Here is a 17988-nt window from a genome sequence, read left to right on the forward strand (position 1 = left end):
GATTTCACGTAGACTTGATGACAAATTCAAATCTGTTTTCAGAATTCTTATCGCTTCATTAGATCATTTGGTATGTTTGGCAAAAAACACGTCTAAAATACTATGTCACGCGTGTATTAGAAGAAAACAGAAAATCACGGTATCGAATACCCTTAATAGTATATCATCGAAAATGTCGATAGTTATTAGTAAATACTACCTACTTAATAAAGTACTTAATTGTCTACCTATAAATCATAATAGATAAAATCCGTTTAACAAATTAAATTATCTGGATAAATTCATCTAGATAACGGTGTAAATTAATATTCTCTATTTATCTAGGTAAGATAAAATATAAAATAATATTTATTTAGATAACTCAACACTGCATATAAGTATAAATAATAACACATTATATTATTAAATCATAGTATACTTGTATCTAAGTATCAATTCATCATACCAGATATCTGCTTTACGTTATTCCGGGATAAGTTTAATGTGTGTCAGTTAAATAATACTCGATCACATGAGTTGAGACGATACGCAAGCATAGTTCAACTCGTGAATGCAATACTCAAGATCAAACATGTCTTGAAGATTGTCAACAATTCGATTTAGATGACACGCAATGGAAGTACCTATACTTTTAATTAAGTGCGCAGCATGTGTGCAGTTGAAATTCCAAGACTTGGTTTCCAAATAACCTAAGTGCTGCGAGACGATCCAAATTGTATGTCCATGGCTGAGAATGAGAATTCTAATTATTCAACAGCGTACGTTTAGTATGTGACCTACTGAAAACCGAGTTTAGTACCCATGTGATCCACCAAGAGGATTGTCTATTTTATGTACGGAAAATGTATGGGTACCGATGTATGATTAACAGAAAAGATAGATTTTAAAAATATGGAAAATTATAAAAATGTTGTGATCAATCCGTTTCAATAAACTATCAACATCTGTTTTAAATATTATAATAAAAATGAAAACCTTTAAAGTGACCACTGCAGACAGTTAACACCTAAAATATTATGTTCTACAAATTCAGTAGCAAAAAATAAAATATATGTACCGTTGCAGGTACCTATACACTATAATAATATTATGTACGGTTCGCCATACTGGTTTTACGATTGCGAGCGATTAATTCGCTTTTGTCCGAGAAAACAATAACTCGCCCGTTACTCACACACTAAGCGTGTATATATATATTATATGTGTGTGCACTCGCAGCGGGAAAGCACCCCGTTCAGACGGAAAACAATATTATATACAATATCGCCGTAACATTCTCAAGCGATTTGCTCGATCGGTTCGCTGTGTGTTTGTATTCCACATTATTCTGTTTAACTAATGAATAAAAGTGAAAATAAAAACATACCCGAGCTATAAATAAATAACGTTTTCACTACGGTTTTATGTGTATATATATATGTATATATATATATTATTACTATTATTATTGTGTCTGATGGTGAATATCTGTTCTATTGGTAATAGCGAAGACGGTCTGAAGGGTGTAAGGGGGCAGTGTCTGCAGTAAAACGGAAGGCGGCTAAAAGCTTTATCGTCGTTTTTATTTTGTCTCCATAAAGTTTGCACAAAACTCCCATATAATAATATATTATAAGGTGATCCAATAAACATATTCGGCTTAAAGTTTTTATTTTCATTATTATTATTATTTTTTAGTTTTCAATATTTATAATATTTGGCTTTTGGTCGTGATGTCGATACGATATGATATTGTGTGTACGCATGTATATTCCAGTTGTATATTTAACCGTTTATTGTACAGATATATAACAATATACATAGTATAATATTCAAGCGACGCGTCTTTGTTTTACGAACGATATCGTATATTATTTTGATTATTATATAGACGGTTGCTTTTTGGGCTCGTTTAACTGCGTTTCTTGCCGCATTATTATACTGAATTAGCGATTCGTAGTGTATACACGCACACATACATTACATTATACTATCGTACAAAATGCCCGAATGTGATATATACACACGTACATATATATATATATACATATTCACGCACATAATCCGGCGACAATGGAGTTAAATCCGAACCAGTGTTTATGGCGTATATAAACACCACGGTAACAGTAATTGAACTAAATAATATCACAACATAAACGTAATCGTTTTCGGTTTTATATCGACCGAAACGCGATTGTCACCGGTTATATTATATTTACGCAAAACGGCGATGGACGTAATTTCATATTATATCAAACAGTAATATCATTGTTTTTGTTAACAATTGGTTATAATTTCCGTGTGACAATAGCATCGTCGCATGTCCGCGCGTGCATAGTAATACTATAGATAGGTATCGTGCAATTATCTGAATCGCGACTGTCGGGCGAGCGGCCAGGTAACACCGGGCAACCAGCGCGGTTAGGTACCTCGTATAATAAGCTTGTTTGCTAAAATACGAAATATAATATTATTATGATGCAAGCGTGGCCGAAATATTCGTCTACGGTACCTATGAGCACACTGTTCCATTTTCGAAATAACACGCGATCTACAACTCAGATGACACATATAATTTAAATTTAATATTTAAATGGTTTTATCTTAATTTCATATACATAACGTCAATGGTCCGATTTTCGATTTATACACTCAATGGACACACGACACGTAAGTGGGATATAGGACTATTATGCATTGTATGAGTACAATATATATATAATCCTGGCGTATATTCGAAAGGAGTGGCTACAAAGCGCAGTCACGAAGTCTTTAAATATTTGCAGCTTCAGAAAATATGAGCATCGATTCACGGTTATCGTCGAGTGTAGACGAAACAATAACGCTATTTTATGAAAACGATCTCGGTCACCACAGGGGCGTATTTTAAAGGAAACGATAGTGGTTATCGCCCACTCCTCTTCGGATCAGTATCTAGTTTTTTGATTATATTATGAATGATATAAGAAATAAAAAAATCGGATTTAATGTTATTAAATTTAGGATTACAATATTACCAAAAAATAATACATTTCATACGTATAGAGTATAGATGGTATTGCATGGTTTGTTGTTGCCTTCTTTTGAATCAATTCATATATTATTATATTATTATATAGATAATATTATGCACCTAACCATGTGAATTCGTTAAAATAAAAAATACATTAACATTATGCAATGTGTTATGGCTACACTGTTAAACAATTGTGTATTATAATATCTGATATCATGAAAGTAAAATTATTAAACTTTTTAATATATTTTGCAGGCGATTTAAATGAATTGAATATAATATTATATATAAAGAATACAAATTTGGATTTGTTTTAGTTCAATTAATATTCCAAGAAATCATCAATAGTAGATCTTTGGGCAAGTGGTAGTGAAACAAAATTGAGTCTCGCCCCTCCTCCCTCTCCCTAGAAGAATGACCGAATACGCCCCTTGGTCACCAATAACACGATCTATACTTAAGTGGCTCGAGTGCACGTCACTTGAATAGGCTAGGTACAGAAATATTATGCATCGTATGAAGAAAAAAAAAACATAAGCCCGTCGTGTATTCGAGGGAGCGGCCTCACACGTCGCAGCCGCGGTGCTGACTATAATAGTCTTTTAATATTTGCAGCCTCAGAAAATACTTCGATTCGCGGTTATCGTCGATAGACAACAAACGCAATGTTTTTTTTTTTTTATTTAAGCGCGTCCTCGGTCGACGATCGTAATATAATATAGTTACATGATTTTTGTGAGAACTCATTTGACTACGTCGTAGTTCGACCACATAATTTAACGGAACATGACGTTTCCTCCACGACTATCCCGAAAACGCGAGAAAACAAATTATTTACACGTGTTTGTCGAGCAATTTTATAGCTCCACATAACCGCCGCCGTGCAAGACGTCGTTATCGACTAAACTCGCGTGTGTGTATGTGCATACTCGAAATATTATTTTATGAAAACATTTCGTTCGATATAATATTGTTATTACTATCACAAACATGTAAATATATATATACGCTTTATGCGTGCGTGTATTATGCGCCGTATCAAAACGAATGGTAATAATATCAATTCAAACGCATACACATTATAATATCGCATAAGTGTGTTTATATGACTCCGTATAGTATGTAATATTATATCGTTTAAAAAAACACACTTGTTAGAGGGTGGAATATATATAAAGTATATCTGTACATAAATAAATAAGTAACTTAATCGACTGTGTTAAATATTAACATAAAACATCGATAAATTACGAGGAATGTAAAATTTAAACGCCATTTCCATTATTACTTCAACATCGTCTTAACTTACTCGACTTCTAAAAGAGCCTTTGTAATGAGTTTAATAAATTATAATTTAGGGCGACGATGTAGGATATATTGCACGAAGAATACAAGTTGTCATCAAGAACTAATGTTATTTGATATACCTATAGACATATTATAAGACAGACGGTTCAATTATCATCTTAAAGAAAAAAACGCCTCCGTCGATGTAATTATTAAATTACAGGGAAAATATTATTATAAACAACAGTGTAAACTATAAATGCAACAATAGACAATTTTACAACAAAGTATAAAGTTATATTCGAGTTTGACGCATTACTTCAAACACAAAACCATTTTGAAACGCAAGTACCGAACAACGAACAAAGTTTAAAAACGACGAACTTTAAGTAGTGTTTTGTGAATTATATTGTTATTATATAAAAATATTAAGAGTAAATACATACTGACATTATGCTTTTATTAACTTAAGATTAAATAAAATATAGGTACTCACTACCTATCGTATCGTAAGAATTCTAACCATCAATTAAAAAATAATAAACCGTTAATTTCAATAAAGAAGCCTGGTTTTATGCAGGCAAATTGAAAACCATATCATATTTTTTATCTTATTAATAGCTGGTAAGTTAAAAATAATATTTAACATTTTATATTTATATATTAAAGCTAACAATACAGTCAAACAAAGAACATATTATTATTAAAGAAAGAAAGCATTTTCTTCTTCCCCGCTGAGGTGTTTTCGGAAGCTTGTGTGATAACGAATATTGTAAATATATTAATACAAGTGACTTTAGTAACTATAGTAAAATCATTATTTTTCTTCCACGCAGAAGTCTATTTGTGTGACGATGAATAGGTACTGCAAGTAAATCAACACGAGCAGTGTATGGTAATTTATTGATGCTCGTCTTGCTGTCTCCACCGACATGAAATCATTCAGCTGGTCGGTCAGTACAATTTATATTTTCATACCACACTCATTTTAGTAATCCAACCAGAGGTTATACCTACACGCGTGTATGTAACGTGATCGTTAATATTATCGTGATGATTTTTCTCCTCAAAAGAGAGCATTTTTTTTTTCTTCTGCTCGGCAGTGTTTTTGGAAACTCGTACTACGACGGATATTGCAAGTAAATTAATACAAGTAACTATGATACACTCGTCCTGCAGCCTCCATCTAGATGAAATCCTGCAGCCGTTCGGTAGTACAATTTATATTTTCATATCGTGCGCTCGTCCCGCCAGAGGTTATACCCGAGTGAGTATATATATATATATAAATACATATTTACGTCTGGAGAGAGTGAGAGGAATAATGTACCTGTACAATACCGACGGCGCAGAGGACTCGTTAATTCCTCCGCGTTCGGACCGTTTTCTGGTCCCTCGGGATCCCGACGGCCACATATAAGCACGCGTGCGCAGTAACGATCCTCCCGCGCGGCCCCGAAGGACCTCGCACGAGGTCGCGGCCGGCTCCTTTACGTATTCACGACGACTCGGGAAAACTCAACGGTCCGCGACCGGAATTTCTAATAGAGGAGCGTTATTATTCGCGGGACCGACCGCTGCAGCATTAACACGATGTACAATATTGTTACGATATGAATTTAAATAATAATGAGTTATTGTGTCGAATATGTATTTAGTCGAATTGGACGTAATTATTATAATCAAACCCACAGGAGTAATACATCGCAGAAAATTAGTTTTTAGGACTTTTGGGAAAGTAAATAATCTCAAAAGGCCAACTGTTAAATAAAACTGGTGTATATCTTGGCAGAAAAAAGGTTTATTTAAAGAACGGCGAAACAATTATTGAAAAATTATGTCGAATTTCTTATGAATATCTTACGTCAATGTGCATTTTTGTCAACCATATATTTTATAGTTTTAGTCAGGGACATATTTTAAACTGTACGCACTAAAAATAAGGTTTTACCAATGATGTATTGAGGTGTATACTGCATAATATCATATATAAATAAAACTCTCACTAATTGGATCTATATAGGATAAATACTTACCTACAGACAATATATTGATATTGAATGCAGGTCTCATTTCATCAACACAGTTTGCAGTATAAAAACGAAGTCCTAACAATTTATATTTCAGATTATCTGATGAATTGGTTATGTGTGAAATTGCAAAGTACAAGGGTATCATATGACGTTTCTATATATGGGTAAGAGCCCTTCTGGTACTATAATACCTATACTCAATTTGATAGCGCAAATCTTTAATGCTATGCGCAATGTACAACTTGGAACGGATTTTCGTAAATTGACTGCGAAGATTAATTGTCTTCAAATTTACAATTGTAAATTTTATAAAATTAATACCCCATGTTCATGCGACCGATGCAGAGAAGATTGCCCGCAACAATGAGGTATACATACGAGCTTTTCGAATGTTATTTTGTTTTTCAACATTCTGCGGGGTTTTTGCCTGGGAAAGTGGTCCACTGGTCCATACACCGTTTTTCACTCTTTTTCATGTAACCGAGTTCTCAAGTACTTACCTGTACTATAATATTTTAGCCGAAATTAATATTAATCTGTTAAGAAAATAATTCGTGACGGTAATAGTTTTTAATGGTGTCACACACTGGCACATCCGTCACCCCATTGAAGGCCATTAAAAATAAAAAAATGAATCCTAATTAATCATATTTTAATTTTTAACCATTATTATTTTCGATCAAAGAATTTAAAACAGAAAAATTTCATAATAATTATTATTTTGTTTATACTACTATATGTTTAATACTATATAGTATATATTAGAGGTACATCGTATAACAAACTTAGGATGTATCATGCATGGTGTCCGGTTGCGGAGGTCACGTATCAGACATTATCGTAAAACGTAGGAGTTTATTGTGTAAAAAATACATGACTATTGTCCGCAAATTCATACCCAGGGAAGTGTCAAATTATTATTATCATTTGTACATAAGAGCAATGTTTTTTTTTATCATTATATTCTGTTATTTTATAGACTGTTTAGAATATTATATATTATACAATGTCGATCACCAATTTATCTAGTGTTGTTCGGTTGTTAATTTTAACATAATAACATAAGGATTCCGTTACGCCATTAATTATTATTTCCATTATAGACACATAAATTATGTGAGTATGGTGCATAGTAAACTGGAAATTAAAGCACGCTCGTGGAATAGTAGAGCCATTTTTCTTAAAGCAATCGTTTCGTTTTTACAATATATGTAGTGATTAATAATTATTATGCTATTATTACATAATCGGAGAAGGTTCCACGGAACGCATCAAACCAAACGTGTCGCGAGGAGAAGCTGAAAGTTTGCCGGGCCTTTTTTCTTATTTTTGTTTCTATTCAACCGTCCAATGGATGTCACAGATCATTTTCAAAAGCCGTTTTTCACATGTTGATCGGCATACCCGGTGTCGTGATGAGCAGCAAAGGATAATGGAGGTTGTGGCAGTATTTTAGAGCTAACAAACCAAAAAAAATAGCGGTAAGGCCTACACTTATATCGTCCCCCTGTCGACATACCATTTGAGACTGTTACACCGTTATACTATAGCAAGAAGCGATCGTTTGGTCTGCTAGAGATGAGAAAAAAATTGCTTTAACATGGCGTTAAATTCCAGTGACTGCGTCGCATACTAATATAACGGCGAGCTACAGCGAAAAGGATATTCCAACAATAAGTTTGTAACTTGAGTGACATATATAATAGGCAATAACAATAATAATAATATTTATTGCATCAAACAATGCGTCCGGAACACAGTGTATTATATTATAACAATAGTTGTAACTCGCCATAAAAGCAATTTTTGTGTCAGCCAAGTTGAGATCATATCATACAAATTAAAGATGTTTTATTATGTTTTATTAAATAATAAATAGTTATACAGTATAAACTATATATCATAGTATTTACATACCGTGATACCTTTTAAACAACGTTTAGTTGACTTTTAAATAAGATACCTTGATAAGAAAAAAACCTGTTGTATTATTAAAATAATTTAGGAAATCGTATTCGTTATTTTAAAATGTGATAATGTGCTAACATATGAAAGCCTTTGGGCCTTAAAACTTTTAAATTTTCAATAAAACTTACGACCTTATTACTATAAGACTTTAGAATTGTTATAGTTTCAATTATGCTAAAATTAAATTTACATTTTCATCTCCACGTGTAAGTGTATTAGAAATGAATAATTTGGATTTTATATGAGTAATATAATATTTTGAACAATGACTTTTGACTATTTTTGTATTATAAAAATGTTTCAATAAAAGAACAAATAGAGAATTTAAATCATAAATAATAATATAAGATGTAGTATTTTAAAAATCTCTTACCTAGTTATTTTTACCAGACTCAATACATTTTTTAATCAAAGTGCTGCATATAATTTCACTATTATGTACAGTTATCTATAGCAGCGTTTCTAAACTAATAAGAGTTCGTCCGCACAAGAAAAGGGTAATAATTAGGGAATAAGTAAAACTTGTAAAATTATATTGATACTACAATATTTCAAAACTATTGTAAACCTATATTTATATTTATCACAAAATAGAACAGTATAGTAAATATAATAGGTGCTTGTGTCAAAAAAAGTTTGAAATGTTTTAAATAATTATATTTAAATATAAATACGGTATTCAATTTTCGTAGCGATCATTCAATGATATGTACGTATATCTTATGTAAGTACTTATGTACTTAAGTTTGGAAATTAGCTGCCATGGATTGGGGCACCCAAAGAAAATTTAGCTTAACGATTTAGAAGGTAAACCACGGTCAGCGTATTTGATTCGCGGTACCTGGTCCGTACACGTGCTTAGAATTTTAAAGGTATAAAATAAAATGGAATACGCTTCGAGGGTAGGAGATTTGATCATAAGCATTATAATATATTCTATAAGGTATTTATTATTAGAGTCTTCGACCTACTTCGATATATCTTTCGATATCGCACACAATATCGTACCATAGGAGTGTGTGAAGTTTGCGCGGTGGGATCGGCGGCGGCGGTTGTATTATGGCTCGGTCGGAGTATATTATTATTATTATTATTATTATCATAATTCATATTATCATATTATATAATATATTATTAGGTATACCTATGAGATGTGAACAGGCCCTTCGGCGGTGATGGATGACCATGGCGCGAGAATCTAGCCGGAGACAATTTAACGCGCATGCGCGCGGGCGTCTGGCGTCGACGATGTACTGCTCATCTGATTGATGAGCCGGCACGGGGTGGCGGTGGCGGCGCGATACGAGTGATGGCAAAGGGTGGACGGGGAGAGGCGGCGCGGCGAGAGAACAATCGGAAAACAAAATGAGTGATGTTTTTGCCAAGTCTCGTTCCGGGACACTTCCGCGCGAGTCCGCGACTCAATCGACCACTCGGCGGTTGTAGTTGTACACGGCACGTCGTGTTTTCACAGTATCGGGACATTGCCGGCGGCGCAGGAAGTTTTTTAACACCCAGCCGCCCGCTCGAATCTTGCAGTATTTCCTTCGGCCTTGGACGTAATTGTTGGCTACGAGTCTGAAAGTTCACGTGAACGATTTGCAATACGGCGGTTATTTCCCCGCAAAGTCGGACTATAAACATGTACATGTCAACCTGTGTGTCTTACAGCGAAAAAAGCTTGGATGGACGATTTTCACTGAGTGCGAGTCCGCGACTCAATCGACCACTCGACGTTGTAGTTGTACATGGCACGTCATGTTTTCACAGTATCGGGACACATTGCCGGCGGCGCAGGAAGTTTTTTAACACCCAGCCGCCCGCTCGAATCCTGAAGTATTTCCTGCAGACTCCGTGGACGTCGCATTGATTGTTGGCCACGAGTCCAGACATACACTACATATACCTGCTATATAATCGTACGGCAAAGGATCGGAACTATATTGTATTATAATATTAATTATTGCAGTTTGTGTCTGTAATGTACATCCACGACTAACCATAATAATAATATATTTTTTTTTAAAATAATCTCAACAATATAATATTATGACGATTTACGCATGTAAATCTGTGTGGCTCGGAGGGACGATTTTACTTGAAACCTAATTAGCGAGTCCGTTTGGAAACGATTGATTGTTGGCCTCGAGTCCGAACGTACACGAGTACATTACTTCATAGAACATGTCAACCTATGTGTCTAGCAACAAAAAAAGCTTGGATGGACGATTTTCACTCGAAAATGAACGCGAGTACGCGACTCAGTCGACTACCGACGGCTGTTGTATACGAAACGTCGTGTTTTCACAATCACGACATTGTCGGCGGCGCAGGAAGCTTTTTAACACCCCGCCGCCTGCTCGAATCTTTCAGTATTTCTTCCGGCCTCGGACGTAATTGTTGGCCACGAGTCTGAAAGTTCACCTGGACGATTTTCAATACGGCGGTTGTTTCCCCGCAAAGTCGGCGTTTAAACATAATAATATAATAATGTTTTATTAAAATATATATTATGATCGGGTTTGCGTCCGTTTTTCTACGAATCTTTTTTCTTTCGTAAAAGCTACCACGTGGACGGGCGCGGCGTCAATTGACTTTCGCCGCCGTGCGCCGGGAGAAGATGTACATATATCTAAGTATACGCGATCCGAGCACCCGAATGATTGATGACCGTGCTGCAGAGCCGACGGGATGTACCGGACCGACCCTGGTAGTCGGCAACGTCGTTAAATAGAGAGAGGACACGTGGAAAACGGGTGGCGAGTGAGGGAGAGATCTATAATATACACACCCACACACCCACATACCCACACACACACACACACACCCTCGCACGCACTCGAGTGTATATATGCCGCGAGAGACGGCCAAACACCACTCCCGCGGAATATTAAACGATCCTCGGGCCGACGACGACAACGACGGTCAGTTTATAAAATGATAAAACGGTGCACGTCCGCTGCCAGCGATCGCGTCCGTAATGCGTGACGTTCCAGCTGTAAACGCCCATCATTCCCGCACGATGATAACAGTGACCTGTGTGTATATTGTGCGCTGTATAATATCATCGTGTGCGAGGTTTTCTGGTTTTCTGTGCCGTGTTATCGCGTACCCGTTACTCTTCGGCGGCAACACACCGTTTACGACGACATGATGATAATATTATCATCGTTGTGCACCCACTTTGAGATTTAGTCGGATTTCGGCACATGTTATTATTAAACGCACCTCACACGTCATTATTGTAGTTATTTTAAATATAAAGACTAACTGCGCAGAATCGCATAACCGAACCGACCATTATACCTATATATCTACCAAACATTATATTATTGTCATAACAGAAATAACGTAGGTGTAGGTATTTGAGTATTCATACCAAGCAACACATTTCTCTTGGAACTAATGTAAATCGTGATCGTTATATGTTTAATTGTTATATTTATATATACAAAATAGCAACAAATATACATGATAGACCACACATTTTTAGTCACATTTAAAATTGTGAACAAAACGAGAATTTAACGAATTCCCTTTGACATTCAAACTATATAATCTTAGTATTATTATATATATGTGTTTTATAATGTTCCGACTTTTGTCCAAATTACCACCGTTGAGGCGTTTAAATCACTTATAGGAGCAATTTCAGTTTTTTACATGGAGGGGCTTAACGTATTTAAATAAAATATTAGGTATCCCCCTTTAAAATACTTTTAAAATATATTGATTTATGTAATATAATATTATTACATTTATCGTTTTTTTTTTCATCCACTTTTCTTCATTTAAAATTAATCATCAATAATTATTAACCATCATAATATATTATAATTGTAACCAATAACCATCGATTTGAAATTGCAAATTTATAAAAAAAAAATACTACTTCTATCGAGCATCAACTATATTCTAGATAAATTGAAATGTTATCAGTAATATTTTGTAATTGATTATTTGTTAAACTATTAATAAACCTATATTATGTTCTGTGGATGAATCCGATATCTACTATTGAAAACACATGAATCGTTGCTTAAACTTTTGAAAATAATGTCTTCAAACAACGTTTACTGCATTCTGTAGATTAGATACCTAACTGTTGAAGGATTTAATACTTCAATTAAATTACAAATTTTTGGATAAACTTATTTTAATATTGAGGCCCCCTCCCAAATCGCAACTATACCCACGAGTACGTAAGTTCTATTTGCACTTGGATAAAACCGTCAACGTTTTGGAGTACTTGAGAAAGGCAAAACGACAATGTCATAATGAATTTCGTGAAATACGTCAAATTTATTATTTTATCCATTCACATTATACAGTGTAATATTATTTAATGTGCTTGGAGTTACCTATAATGTATTCGATATATGATAACATTTGGTGGGCTTTAAAATATAATATGTGACGCCACTAAATATAAATCTATCGTTTTGACGTGACGTGTATTTATTTGTTTCTTCAGCTATACGAATCAGTGGGGTGGGAGGAAGGGTACTTCGAATAAAACAAAACCCATCAGCACGACGTTTTAAAATTGATACTATACCGCAAGCAAACACGATCGTATTAAACATTATATATTATTATACTTCGTATCTAGGTACCTACCTATACGGTTAAGTCAAAACATCAAAACAATATAAAAACACGACGCCCGTTCAAAATACTTTAACTTTGGACATAACGACGCAATGACGACGATTTAACGGCTAAATGTACGATTTTTCATTTTTAATAACACCGATCGCGTAACTTTGGAAGTCGAAAAACGGCGGTGGAGGTGGCATTCCATCATATAAACATATATATATATATAAACAGCTTCGCGAGATTCTTGGCGGTGGATTTTTCTCGACAAAAAGTTTATACACCTAAAGTTTTGATTGGTTTCGAAAACGAACGTGATAAAATAAATAATACGAAAATGCCAAATACTGCAGTACGCCCGCCTGTGCGACGTATAATAATATATAATACTATATACTAATAATAATAAAATCGGGTAAAATATTTTCCGTCGCGATACGCAGACTACACACGAACGTATATTATTTATTATTATCATTGCAGTTGTAGGTGTACATATACACTCGACGAATTCCAAAAGGTATACGGACTTATATTTTTCGGTGCGCCGCGCAATAGAAAAGCGATCCCCGGTACATTATATTGCAACTGTGTAGGTAGGTATATCACGATTTGGGACAAGTCGTATTAGCCATTCTTCAGAGTTCTCTTCTACTTGCAGTAAACCATGAATAATATATGACGTCATCCCAAACATATTTCACAATCGTATTAAAACCCGGTGGATTGCGAGATGTAAAATTAATATTACGTCTCCATTCAGTGTTTCTCTTTTGCCTCGCTGCTCACACGGCACTAGCTTTATCGTAAACTGCAGCCAATTGACGCATTGAGAGCATCCGTCGACATCTGAGACGACATATTATAATAAATTGCCATTCATAATCCAGTTTCGTAATGAACTACGTAACGAATCCTTACATGTATGGTCTATCGACTAAACTAATAACATGTTTGTGAGAATATAAAAAAAATGATAAAAATTAATGTCTGGAATGAAAATAGTTTGTAAACGAAAAACAGCAAAAGAAACCAAGTAATTTAAAATAATATTTAAATATATATTATATCATACGAAATAGAAAGTTCAAGAAAAATATCGTATAATGATTTGACAACTAATGCGAAATAGTTATACGAAAATGGTATTCAATGACGTAAAAATTATTTGACAACAAGAGCTTTCGAGTGGTTGTCACTTCAAAATATCTCCTTTTAAAGGGTCCTGGTGATTATTGTATATCGGTGAAAATTGATATTTGCAATCTTGTCGATGGCGATTTGCAAGTGTCACGCCCGACAACTATTAGTACACAAAGTTTAAACGATTTGGTAAACATATATTTTGCTTGTGATTAGGTTTTTTAAATAACCCACAAAAAATAATTTTGTTCAAACACAACACTTACAAAATATGCAAAATAATATTATGTTAGTTTACTATCAATAAACTATATTTGAATGTATTTATTCCGTCTTAAAATTTCATTTAAAGTTCACATCAATTGGCATTCGATATTCATATTATATTATAGGTACCGTTTATATCCTTTGAAATATGGAAAAATGTGGTTTTGTTTGTTAAACAACTCCACCGTCGATTCTCACATGACATACATTATATTATGGCATCTGATAATTACTGTCCGTATTTGTAAAATTAATGAAATTCGTATCATGTAATCAATCAACAGTATTTATGGTATACGTGCAGTATAAGTATTGTTTATTACAATATTCCAAATAATATGTTAGTACTAATGGTATTTACTATTTTGCATACCATATCAGGTCGAAAACAGATCAAAAATCAATGGTGTGATATTTTCGAGAAAAACGTTAATTTGGATGACACAATCAACAAAAACAATAGCAAATTAATGGTCTTATTATTATTTAATGGTAATTTATTTGCGCATTTGTTTTCCAACTCAAATAAAATATATTTTCCTATTTTTTCATAATTTTATACAATATATTGAATGAAGGTTAAAAAGTTGTCGGAAAATTGTTCAACTCTAAACGTTTTAACATTATAAAGCGTACCGCAGTGTTATTACAAATTATAATACACATATTAAACCAGTAGTATTGATTATTTCATAAGACATACATTGATACATCAGACGACCACGTGATACTTCTTCGTGACTTATAATTATTACAGTTAGTTTTGAGGTAAGTTTTCGATGACCTCAGGAGTGTGAATAGGAATTATGGAGAAACTTGAAAAAAAGCACACGTAATAATTGAGGCTTCAAGCACCACACGAATCTGGTTTTCCTACGGCTTAAAGGTGGGTTTCCACTACATACGTTCACGTGTACGTGCATTTATTGACCAAATCCGTTAGCTATGAACGGTCTCACAAACGTTTTCCATCGGCTAGGTTGGTTAGATCGGTGAGGATTGGTAACATATTAGTTACCTCATATTATATTATTATTATGTTATCAATTTAGAGCTGTGTACACGAAATAGCTTAACTATAGATCCAACTTCACGGTATCATGGTTAAACGTATGGTAAGAACGTATAAACACGCTGGTAATGTTGGATCAACTTCTAAAATCTGAAGAAAAAAATATCGTGTTGACCAGTTCTGTGTCCCTCGAATAGTTATAGTACACCTACCCATCTAGCTAATAAATAAATAAATATGACATGATATGCGTTTGGATTTAATACTTGGTTAGGTAATATAAGTTTATCAAATAGATACATTTTCTTTGACGACGATGCCTACTTCTTGGAAATGATAAAATAATACACTATAGTTTAATGCGGCTAATAACCACGCACAACATACACAATATATAATATTATAATAACATTGCAACACGACAATAATAATAGCATAATTATTTGCAAATTCCGAGGCAGTAGAGGTTTAATATACCCTAATAAATGGTATGGATCAAAATACAGAATAACACTACGGCGATATAGTCGTATGTGGTTGTCGGAGGGGGAGGGGGGGATGGTCGCGTATGAAATTCAAATTGCTCGAAATCCGTTGCAACGTTCTGTTAAAATAATAATTAATTTACTTTTTGAATTCGTTTCATATGTACTCCGTTCGAAAACTAGGTTAACCCTGTTCTAAAGCAATGAATTCAACATGTTCGTGTGTAATTGATTTAAAATTAACGTACAAAGTTTTAATTGGTACTAATGTAGGTACAGCGCAACGGATTGTACTGTTGTAGGTCAGGCCGTTTTCGGCGCGCAAGAATATCCCGCTGTAAATCAATTTCGCGGTGCGTGCGTGCGTTTATTGTGTAGCCGAAACGAGCGTAATACAAAATTAATACGAATCGTACACAATGGATTATATCCTGTCTCGCGATAAAATAATTACCTACCGATGTTAGTAAGTATGCCCACACGGTTGATGTGATGTGCTAAGTCACATAAATCTGTCCAACAGCTGTTAGAAAAATTTCATCGATTTTTAAGAGATTTATGCACGTTAAAAATCTATTTTGACCAACGCAATGGCCATACAACCACTTGCATATTATTAACGTATGATATTATTGTTATTTTTACAATGGACATAGAGGTTTTTACGCTGAATTCAAGGTAATTGCCGCAACAGAACCTTGTTTACTTAAATTCTGAAAAATAATAAAATGTGCACCATCACCGATGGATAATACGATTTGGATTGGTATGTACACACCCACGCCTGTAGTGATATTTACAAACTATAGGAGACTTTCGTGAAATTTAATTTAAGCAGAAAATTAAAATGTTGTGTAACCAATTGAATTAAATTAGCCGGTTTATTTACAGAACCTGTGGGATAGAATAGTGACGTAATAATAGGTACTCCGGTAACGTAATTCCGGTTATAGTAGCAAGTATACAATAATGTAACGATCAACACTGCGTTTTTACAATAATTATTGTAGTAACATAAAATATAATTTGTCACAATTATTTGTATGAAAATATACTCATGTGTAATGACAAAAATTATTGAGTTTGACTTTCAGTGAATAATAATAGATAATCATACACTTAGAATAACTTCGTGACTATGGTCAGAACTCGATAACTGCGAGTATAGTGATGATAAAACAAAGTAACATCGCCAAACTCAATAAACGTTACAAATATTTGCATTTTGATAGTATCCATATTCGTGTCACATTTTTTTTTGTCACGAAAATATCAACAAAATGAATTTTGAAATGGCTCGAAAAATAAATCTTTTTCACGTACGTCACGTATGTCAAAAATCGTGCTGCAAGAACGCGGACTTTTAATAATTCATACAAGAATTTACTCACAGAAGAAAGCTATTTTCGTTTGTCGTATGCAAAAAAAAAAGGGAAAGAAAAAATAAAACATTTTCTTGGAATGATATAATTTAGAAATATGCATATGAGCGTGGAGGAGGAATCGTTTTTATATGCGAAGTCTGTGAATCCCTCCACCCCTCTCTTCCACACCCGAAAAACCACCTCACACCCCTCACAAACTCTGTGAGCGATGATTCAACGGAACATTTATTATTCGGTCACAGCTGTTGTATACATGTACAATGTACATCTACGTATTATTCTATTTTATGTACACCATTCTGAAAAATAACGTGTTTTTCTTGGGTGCCACTAATGGGTCATTATCAATTAGATGCATAATAATATGTAATGCGCTCGTAGCTCAACAAGGGTGCAGCTAGAAATTTCAGCAGGGGGGGAGGCATCGAACTGTATATTTTTTAATTTTTACCAGAATTTGAAATTTCAATGGTTATTAATATATTTGTTATCTATGGTTGCGGGGCGTTTGATTCCCCCACCTCCCATTGCACCCCCTCAGCAACGATCTTCAATACAAGGCTACGCGTGATCTAGTGGAAATCGTTTTGAAATAATCCAATACCACACACCAAAACGTATATAGTAATGAAATAACCATGTTAATAAACACCTGCAGACCACAGGTAGCTGATACAGGTACCTATGTATCATAATAACAGCAGATATTATACTGGTAGCAAAGGTTTTCGAAAACAAATTACTTACAAAATGTTATAATCGTTATATTTTAGTGGTATTTTTAATTATTCATTTCTTTGGTTTTCGTTATTAA

General features: G+C 34.1%; 1 protein-coding gene across 1 annotated transcript in view; it reads right to left on the reverse strand.

Moving 5' to 3' along the window:
• The window catches only part of LOC100166034 (nephrin-like), a 511552-nt gene that overhangs the window by 196631 nt on the left and 296933 nt on the right, over window positions 1–17988 (reverse strand). The gene's annotated exons all lie outside the window — the stretch shown is intronic.

This window comes from Acyrthosiphon pisum, chromosome X (assembly GCF_005508785.2).
Source record: "Acyrthosiphon pisum isolate AL4f chromosome X, pea_aphid_22Mar2018_4r6ur, whole genome shotgun sequence".
Taxonomy (NCBI): domain Eukaryota; kingdom Metazoa; phylum Arthropoda; class Insecta; order Hemiptera; family Aphididae; genus Acyrthosiphon; species Acyrthosiphon pisum.